Source organism: Echiichthys vipera (genome assembly GCF_963691815.1).
Source record: "Echiichthys vipera genome assembly, chromosome: 2".
NCBI lineage: Eukaryota > Metazoa > Chordata > Actinopteri > Perciformes > Trachinidae > Echiichthys > Echiichthys vipera.
The window spans coordinates 5,607,807-5,617,064 of record NC_139827.1 but is presented as its reverse complement, the minus strand read 5'-3'; the positions used below and the strand labels follow the sequence as shown (position 1 = coordinate 5,617,064).

General features: G+C 44.3%; 1 protein-coding gene across 2 annotated transcripts in view; it reads right to left on the bottom strand.

Annotated features, from left to right (window-relative positions):
- pla2g6 (phospholipase A2, group VI (cytosolic, calcium-independent)) overlaps positions 1–9,258 on the bottom strand; it is a 219,148-nt gene that overhangs the window by 168,358 nt on the left and 41,532 nt on the right. The window lies entirely within an intron of this gene.

Below are 9,258 nucleotides of genomic sequence, written 5' to 3'. Positions count from 1 at the left end.
CGTGACAGACTACAGACCTCACGCAGTAAACTACAAAGAGTCGTTTATCTCTGACTGTCACAACTTTGTTTCAACTTCACTGTTTCAGAGCAATTTACTGGAAATAGATGGGGACGTTAGTGAGATACATGAAGCCGGTATAAATAGCATTTGTTCAGACTGCTGATGGTTTATGATCTTCAAATCAATGCAAGCTTTCATTTTTAATTCATATTTGCTCTAAGAAACAGTGTGTGAGAGAGAGAGAGAGAGAGAGAGAGAGAGAGACAGAGACAGAGAGACAGAGAGAGGGGGGGGGGATCAGTGACTGTCAGTGTTTAATTGCTGTGTAATAAGGCTCATTAATAAGTGTCCTGGGAGGGAGAGAGAGAGAAAGAGAGAGTTTGTGTTGTTAGAGTTTTGGCCTGATGGTGGCGTGCTTATGCAAGGTCAAGGGTTCACCAATTAATCATGTGGCACAGTCTCCCATGGGATGTGTGAATAAAGCCTGACATCAGCAGACTAATCACAAATGCGTCTTCAGTGGCAGGCAAGTCTTTATGTGTCTTTTTTTCTGCCACTTTTAAAATGGATGCACAGAATAAAGGAAGGACATTGAGAGTGTTTAGATGAGAGAAAGAAAAACATGTCATTCAGTGTTCAATAGTATTTAAACAAAAAAACTGATGAAATTAAGAGTACCGTATTTTCTGCACTATAAGTTGCACCTAAAAACCTTCACATTTCTCAAAAGCTGACAGTGCGCCTTATAATCCGGTGCTCCTTATATATGGACCAATATTGAGCCACAACAGCTCTCGCAACTACGGTGAGCAGCCGCAGACTCTATTTTCCCCCGTAGAAGAAGTAACGCGCGGTGCATGTTGAGATATACGACTGCACGAAACGTGCCGTTTCATTTCCATGTGTGTGTTTGTGTAAAGAGCCCAAAATGGCTCCTGTTAAGAGACACGCTTACGACGCAGAGTTTCAACTCAAGGCTATTAGTCACGCAGTAGAACACGGGAATAGAGCAGCAGCCACAGAGTTGAACATGAACCAATCAATGGTGCCGAAGTGGAGGAAGCAACAAGACGACCTCCCCTGACTGTGTTGTTGACATTCCCTTTAGAGCAGCTCCATCTAATGGATGCAGAACGTAACCCCAGCCTCGACTGTAGCGTCTGTTCTATGCTCCTTATAATGTGGTGCGCCTTATATATGAAAAAAGCTTCAAATTAAGACATTCATTGAAGGTGCGCCTTATAATGCAGTGCGCCTTATAGTGCGGAAAATACTTTACAACAACAGCCTGAGTCTCCCACTTTAGGAGCTGCACATATTTGCACGTCAAAGCATCAGAGCGCTCTGCTTTACACTGAGGGCTCGAATCAAGCAATCTGATTGGTCGTTAGCCCATATATATTACCCATATGATGTCGAATTCCTTTACACTGAAGCGATAGCTCATGACAGGCTGTGGTACATTTGTATTATTTTACAGCTAAGGGGCGTTGTTTGGCTGCGTCAAGCCGAACAACGCCCCTTAGCTGTGATATTGTCATGAACGGTACAAATATAACAAAAGGGCGGACTCAATGCAGACAAGGACAAAAGAAAGTTACAAATAAAACGTTTAATAATACAAACGGAACAAACGCAAAACACTACAGATAAACAAACACAAGACTAACTAAACGAACATGGAATACAGGAACGGGGAGACGACGGGAGATCGGAGACAAACGGGATCACAGGAAACTACGGAGCGAAAAACAGAACACAAACACGATTAGTAAGTTTACAACGGGGAGCGTGAAAATCACTACGAGAAAGGGGATGCCAGTCCGGGGGGAATAGTTTTACCAAGGTTGGGTCGACGACGGTCCGGCGCTGCATGCCTGCCAGCTTCAGGCTTTTAAGGTGTTGGTGTAATTAGCTAACAGGCTGCAGTTTTGGAGGAACGCCTACCGGACCTACAGACAGACAGGGAGAAGCACATGCAGGGAAACGCAGACAGAGGGAGACAAACACACACAAGACAAAGGAGAGGAGGGCGGAACTAACAGAACCAGATCTTGACAGATATAATCCCAATATACCGCGGCCTGTCATGAGCTACTGCTTAAAGATGAGTCACAGGGAAACATGCAGGAGGATTTAACGTTTTGTTGTTCTGTTGCTTCGCTGTCATCTCGGACTCTTACCAGTAGTCTACAGCTGCAGACTACTGGTAAGCTAACAGCTGCGTCTTTAGCTGCATGGTACCAACCATATGTGTGTTGTTGTTTTTTCCTTCGGACACACACAAGTAGGCGAGGGTGGAGGGTCACTGTCAATCGAAATGAATACGGCTCTACGGCCAATCGCGTTACTTTTACACAGCAGGTGCGGTATTCGTTGGTTGGTTATACTTTGTAGAGATTGTGAAATCAGTAATTGATCAGTGTAAACATGCAACACGTCTCACAAGGTTCTTTAATATGCATCGGAGGTTCTGTGAGGGGAAAACCCGCTTGCGTCGATCCACTTCTTTGGGTTAGTGAAGTGAATTGTTGAGGGAATAGAAAAGACTTTTCAGAGCTAAAGCTTCGCAAAGAAGCACAGGAATCTGGAAATCCTCAAGCATTCAAACATGCACGTACACATTTACTCTCCCTCTGTCGGCCTCACACACACACACACACACACACACACCCCAATTTACCCACTATTCCCCACCACACCAGCCGTTAATCCAACTCAAATTTACAGGTTCTTGTGAGGACAAAGGAAAGAGACAAGGAGAGAAGAAAAGAGAGAGAAAGAGAAAGGAGGAGGAAAAAATAAAAAAAACTAAGATGTTAAGGGCGAGAATGGCAGCGATGTGTGTGTGTGTGTGTATGTGTGTGTGTGTGTGTGTGTGTGTGTGTGTGTGTGTGTCTGTGGGTAGAAAATACAGGCTGTGTTGGACCAAACACTCCACCAATTAAAGCCCATTTAGCCTGACAGAGGCTAATACCATCACAACAGACTTCCACCTCTGTCTCTCTCCCTCCACTTTCCATGTATGGCCTCAGTGCACCCGAGACACACACACACACACACACACACACACACACACACACACACACACACACACACACACACACACACACACACACACACACACACACAAAGAACCGGAATGATGGAGGGGAAATGGGTCAGAACCAATTCGTATCTTGAATGGCGCCATTCCTGCCGTGATGCTGTCACTTCCTCCTGGCAGCAGCTTCTCCTCGGATGCATCCCGCTCGTTCTGCTCTGTCTTCTTTTTTCTTCCTCTTCTGTTGCTGCTGCCTTTCACTGGGCCAGACGAGCTCCCCGCTGTTTGACTGTAACAGACAGAGAAGAGAGGAAAAACTCAAAAATGCAGCAGTTAACATTTTCTTTAAACATTATGCTCTTAATTTAAAGGCCTGGTCACAGCAGAAAGTGGCACAGTGAAATAATCGGCGTACTTTTGCTAAATATCGGATCCTAGAAGCTTGATAAAGAGCTGGTCAGTCTCAATAGCTCTTCAAGTTTAACCCTATTTTCTCTGGACTGGGCTGCATCAACTAATCCAGTAAAGAGTTCTCAAAGAGGTAAAAGCTCTGTGAACTCCTAAAGCTAGTTATCTTTAGCTCAGACAATAACTTTACACGGTCAAAGGACATATATGTACGGTCGAAGCCTATCCCCTAAAGCCAAAGTCACACCAACTACTTCCGCGTATCTGCAAGGGGTCTACCTCGGTCCGCGTGACATAAGTTGTCATGAACGGTTCAGGTATAACACAAAAGGTGGACCCAAATGCAGACACAGACAAAAAAGTAAAGTTACAAAATAAACGTTTAATATAAAGAACAGACAAACGCAAAAATACTACAGAGAATACAAACACAAAGACTAACTAAACGAACACGGGAATGACTGGAACAGGAAGACGACGGAAGATCACGGAGACGGACGGAAAACGGGAACACGGGAACCAATACAGGGTCGACGACGGTCCGGCGCTGCATGCCTGTCAGCTTCAGGTATTTAGGGTGTGGGGGTAATCAGCATAACAGGCTGCAGCTTGGGGGAACGCCTACCGCACCTACACAGAGACGAGGGAGAGAACATGCAGGGAAACAAAGACAGGGGGAGACAAACCCACACATAACGGAAGAGAGGAGGGTACTGACAAGACCAGATCTTGACATAAGTATCATCATCATGTCATCATCCTCCTATGACCGCAAAGTTCTAGGTGGACCTTCCGAAAAAAGTGACCATGCGGACTGTACGCAAAGCATGCGCGCCTACTGCACATGCTCCAGTTGTTCATACTTCAGTCCAGTAGGTGGCGTAGGCCCCGATATGCACCTCTGGCTGATTTAAGGGAATACAAAGACCATCTTGAACAGACCGAGAAACGCACACGCAGGACCTATTAATCAACCCTTTAGCGTCAATCTCTGACATCCTTCGTTGGTGAAAAACCGAGACAATCCGAATGAAAATTAGTGCAATTATGAATGTTGTTAGCTCATGTTAGCCTATTGTCACTCTGATCCTTTCCCACCTTTGTATTGAAACTGTTGCACAATAATTTCCCTTGGGATAAATAAAACTTATTGAATCTTGAATCTTGAATATGAATTGGTGTCCTTTTTGAGGGTACCACTGGGGGGCGCTAACGTTTTCCAAATCTGGCTACATTTTGTTAATGCGAAATGTTTTTTGTGTATATATTTTCATTTCATTTGATCGTTGTCATCATCATATTCATCTTTTGGTCACTATTATTTCCTTTATTTTGTTTCCTTAAGTGAAGTGCAAAGCTGTATAAACCGTCTGCAGTGAGACGTTTTGCCTTTTTACATTTTAAACTACCTAAATCGAGCTTTTTAACTTTCTTTATGCAGCCTCCTCCTCCTTTTTCTCCCACATAACTTTCCATGTGAATTAGATATTTTATAGTTTATTTAGACCAACCCAGGGAAAAACTTTTTTATATAACTTGTTTAACTTTTCCAGTTCTTTTCTTAGAAGCAGACTGACGCAAATACAGTATGCAGCACACCATATTTAGCTTTGATGACCTTGCTCAGAAGCACTTCAGCTGTGTGTGGTACACTCAATAAACTGCTGTCCCGCGGGGAAAGGAGAATCCGACCAAAGCAAGATGAACGTATAAGAGATCCGAGGGAGTTTGGAGATACGAGCAGCGGCAGAAGTGAGTGTTTACGAGACAGAGAGGCGGTAAAAGTTAATCCAGCGGGGAATAAAAACTTTTACGAGCAGGGTGGGGGTTATGGGCTATCCCCGAATTTATTCACAAAACAAGCACATGGTGGAAAAAAAAAAAAACCTTTATACACATTTTCCTCCCCTTCAATCCATCCAACATTAATTATTAAAGCCCTTTCCAAAAAAAGTCAGAATGGATTTCACCGTTAAAGCCAGAGTAAGTCCACCATTGGACACACGCCAACATCTATTGTGCGTCGCATGAATGTTTGGTCATCAGCCAACTGGAGACTTATCCTGGATTACCATCTCAAATATGCTGGCATTTACCTATATGTAATGCTACCCCCCCACCACCACCCCATCACCCCACCCGTCCGTTCATCACAGGCCACAAGGCTCGGAGAGAATGCTTTATTTAGGCCTGTTTGGGAAAGTGGAAAACACAAGGCCCTTGTGTTGTGTGAACACATAGTCATGAAGACAGAGAGCCAACTTAACTGAAAAGGGCGTACAGTAAGTGCCGGACCTCCCACCGATCTGAATCAGATTTGGTCTACATTAAAGGCTCAAGTGGAAAGCACTCAGAGAGCGCATACCTCCACAAATGCTGCACATTTTGCTACGTAAATAAAAGGATAAATATTTAGAAATGTGTAACGTTGCATCAGCAGCTGGTTATTGTGTAAGTCGGAGCATTAGTGTGTGAGAAAGTATTGTAAGTGCAGAATCTTAACTGTATTTCCGAGGGAAACAGAATATGGTTAGTTCAAACCGCGATTTAAAGGAAATGTGTGTGGCTTTTAGCAGATACAGCTTGTTAAGGAGCCGTAGGAGATACTGAACAGGATGACTTACATTTACAGAAAGATGAAACAGGGGGAGTTTGCATGTTCTCCCCGTGTCTGCGTGGGTTTTCTCCAGGTTCTCCGGTTTCCTCCCACAGTCCAAAGACGTGCAGGTGTTCGGTTCATTGATGACTCTAAATCACCCGTAGGTGTGAATGGTTGTCTGTCTCTGTTTGTCTCTATGTGTCCTGCGATAGACTGGCGTCCTGTCCAGGGTGGACTCCGCCTCACGCCCGATGTCAGCTGGGATCGGCTCCAGCCCCCCCGCGACCCCGACAGGGACAAGCGGTTGAAGATGAATGAATGAATGTGAATGGAAAGGAGCAGATAAGAAGAATACAATTCTTATATTTGTCTGTCCCCTTTTCAACATAACACAAACATGTGATGACCTCCCCTGATTTCCCCGACCCTCGCACAGTTAGACCAGTTCTGTTCCAGCGTGGCTGAACCAAATAGTAGCTGAGCGTTTTTGTACCTTAACCACACTTGCAGACAGCATCCTACCCTCGAGCCTATAGATCCAGGTCTGTGGCCATAACGAGTCTCTCAGCCAGCTGGAAAATATAAGAAACAGTAAATGAGGGTCACTCTGTTCTTCAGGAACGACCACTGATATGCAGGGCTAAGTGATGAAATGCACATGGTTAGGAAAGCTTCAAGAGATGAATAAACACTAAGAAATAACAGTAAAATAAATGTATTCTGTCTTACTTCTATAATGTTGTCCATGGCACATTATAGGAATGCAAATAAGTACGACAATCGAAATAAACAAATAAAACCTCAATATGTGAACTCAACAGGACATAGGAACCTTCTTATCTGAGCCTTGAGACAAAACATCCCAGCACTGATGATGCCTGAGTACTTCCTGTGCTGTCGTTAACATCTGTGATCGTTCTCTGTGGGTTCTGATGGTGACGACAAAGAGCTGCTTCCACATGTCTGGTTCAGCACACAGGGACGTGAAAGCAACAAGGCAACAAGGCAACACGGCAACAAGGCCACAAGGCAACACAGCAACAAGACAACAAGGCAACACGGCAACAAGGCATCAAGACAACAAGGCAACAACGCAACACAGCAACAAGGCAACACGGCAACAAGGCAACACAGCAACAAGACAACAACAAGGCCACAAGACAACAAGGCAACATGGCAACACGGCAACAAGGCCACAAGAAGACAAGGCAACACGGCAACAAGGCATCAAGGCAACAAGACAACAAGGCAACAAGACAACAAGACAACAAGACAACAAGGCAACAAGGCAACACGGCAACAAGGCCACAAGGCAACAAGGCCATAAGACAACAAGGCAACACGGCAACATGGCAACAAGGCAACAAGACAACAAGGCCACAAGGCAACACGGGAACACGGCAACAAGGCAACAAGACAACAAGGCAACAAGGCAACAAGGCAACACGGCAACAAGGCAACAAGGCCACAAGACCACAAGGCAGCAAGGCAACAAGGCAACAAGACAACAAGGCAGCAAGGCAACAAGGCAACAAGACAACAAGGCCACAAGACAACAAGGCAACAAGACAACAAGGCAACGAGGCAACAAGGCAACGAGGCAACAAGGCAACAAGACAACAAGGCAACATGGGAACAAGGCAACAAGGCAGCACGGCAACAAGGTAACAAGGCAGCAAGGCAACAAGGCCACAAGGCAACAAGACAACAAGGCAACACTGCAACAAGGCAACAAGGCAACAAGACAACAAGGCATCAAGACAACAACGCAACACGGCAACAAGGTAACAAGGCAACACAGCAACAAAGCCACAAGACAACAAGGCAACAAGACAACAAGACAACAAGACAACAAGGCAACAAGGCAACAAGGCAACAAGACAACAAGACAACAAGACAACAAGGCAACAAGGCAACAAGGCAACAAGGCAACACAGCGATGACACTCCCACGACAAACTAAACAGCCCACTACTGTTTTTGGAGACTGTCCTGAATCAGTCATTTAAAAATGAACAACTGGCATATTTTATCCTTTGAGTGTGACAACTTATTAAGTTATATTATACATATTAATATTAAGTCTAAATAAATCCATGTTTTACTGATCTTTGAGACTGTTAAAACCACTTTGATTCAACTTAACTTAACAACAGAAGACTTTCACATCAGATGCTCCATGAAATCACAGAAACACTGGAAAACCCTTCCAGGACACAAACCAAAGTGAGGAAAAAAGTTTCTTTACAAAGGAAAACAAAACAAACAAGTGCCAGCGGCGAAGGTGAGGCTCATCTGGAGTTTCAGAGCTTAACGAGCCTAATTGCACTTGGCATTGTCGCCAAATTGTGATTCACTCTCTAACCACTTCACAAAAGCTGCAACTGTTGTTAATCTAAACAACGGTGCGTTGGATTCTGCGGGGAAATGATGCGTTTAATGCGGCAGTGACAGTTTAAATAAATAAAAGGACAACTGTCATATCCTTGGTCTACAGCCCAGAGCCTTTCCCTGCAGGTGGCTAATGTTGACTTGGTGACCCGCACTGCTGGTGGATAGCCCCCCCCCCCCCCCCCCCCAAAAAAAAAAAAATTGCCAGGAAAATAGTGTTTTGTGGACATATTAATTTGATTTCACATGATGATGATGATGGCTTCCCTGTATGCTTGATATGTGGTGAGAAATTAGCGAACAACCACAATTTTAGGCCAGGTAACAGTAACTTTAGATAAACCTTTAAAAGCTGTGACGTCAAATATGTTTTGCGACTCCAGACACATTTTATCTGATGGAAGGGGGGGGGATATGGCTCTTTTGATAGTAAAGGTTGCAAACCCCTGCCCTAGACAGATGTTAAAGTCACCCTAAAAACAGAATATAGAAAAAATTAGATTAAAATTACAAAGTTACGAGCCAGGGCAATCTACAAAACATGCACAGCAGTTAACAAACATGACAAAAAAGCATCAATTTAGAAAACATCATTCGAGACGCAACACACATCACACCTCAGCACGCAAAGCAGAAGCACAAATACAGAACGCATGCAACACAATAACAACAAGAGCACAATAAGACAGCACGCAGTGAAAAGAGAAGACGGCTACAGGTTCAGCACAGACGGACCGAGGACAGGGAGGTGTAATCAAGTGTTAGTGCTGTAAAACATCTTCGATAGAAAACACACGGAGAGAGATGAATCAGGG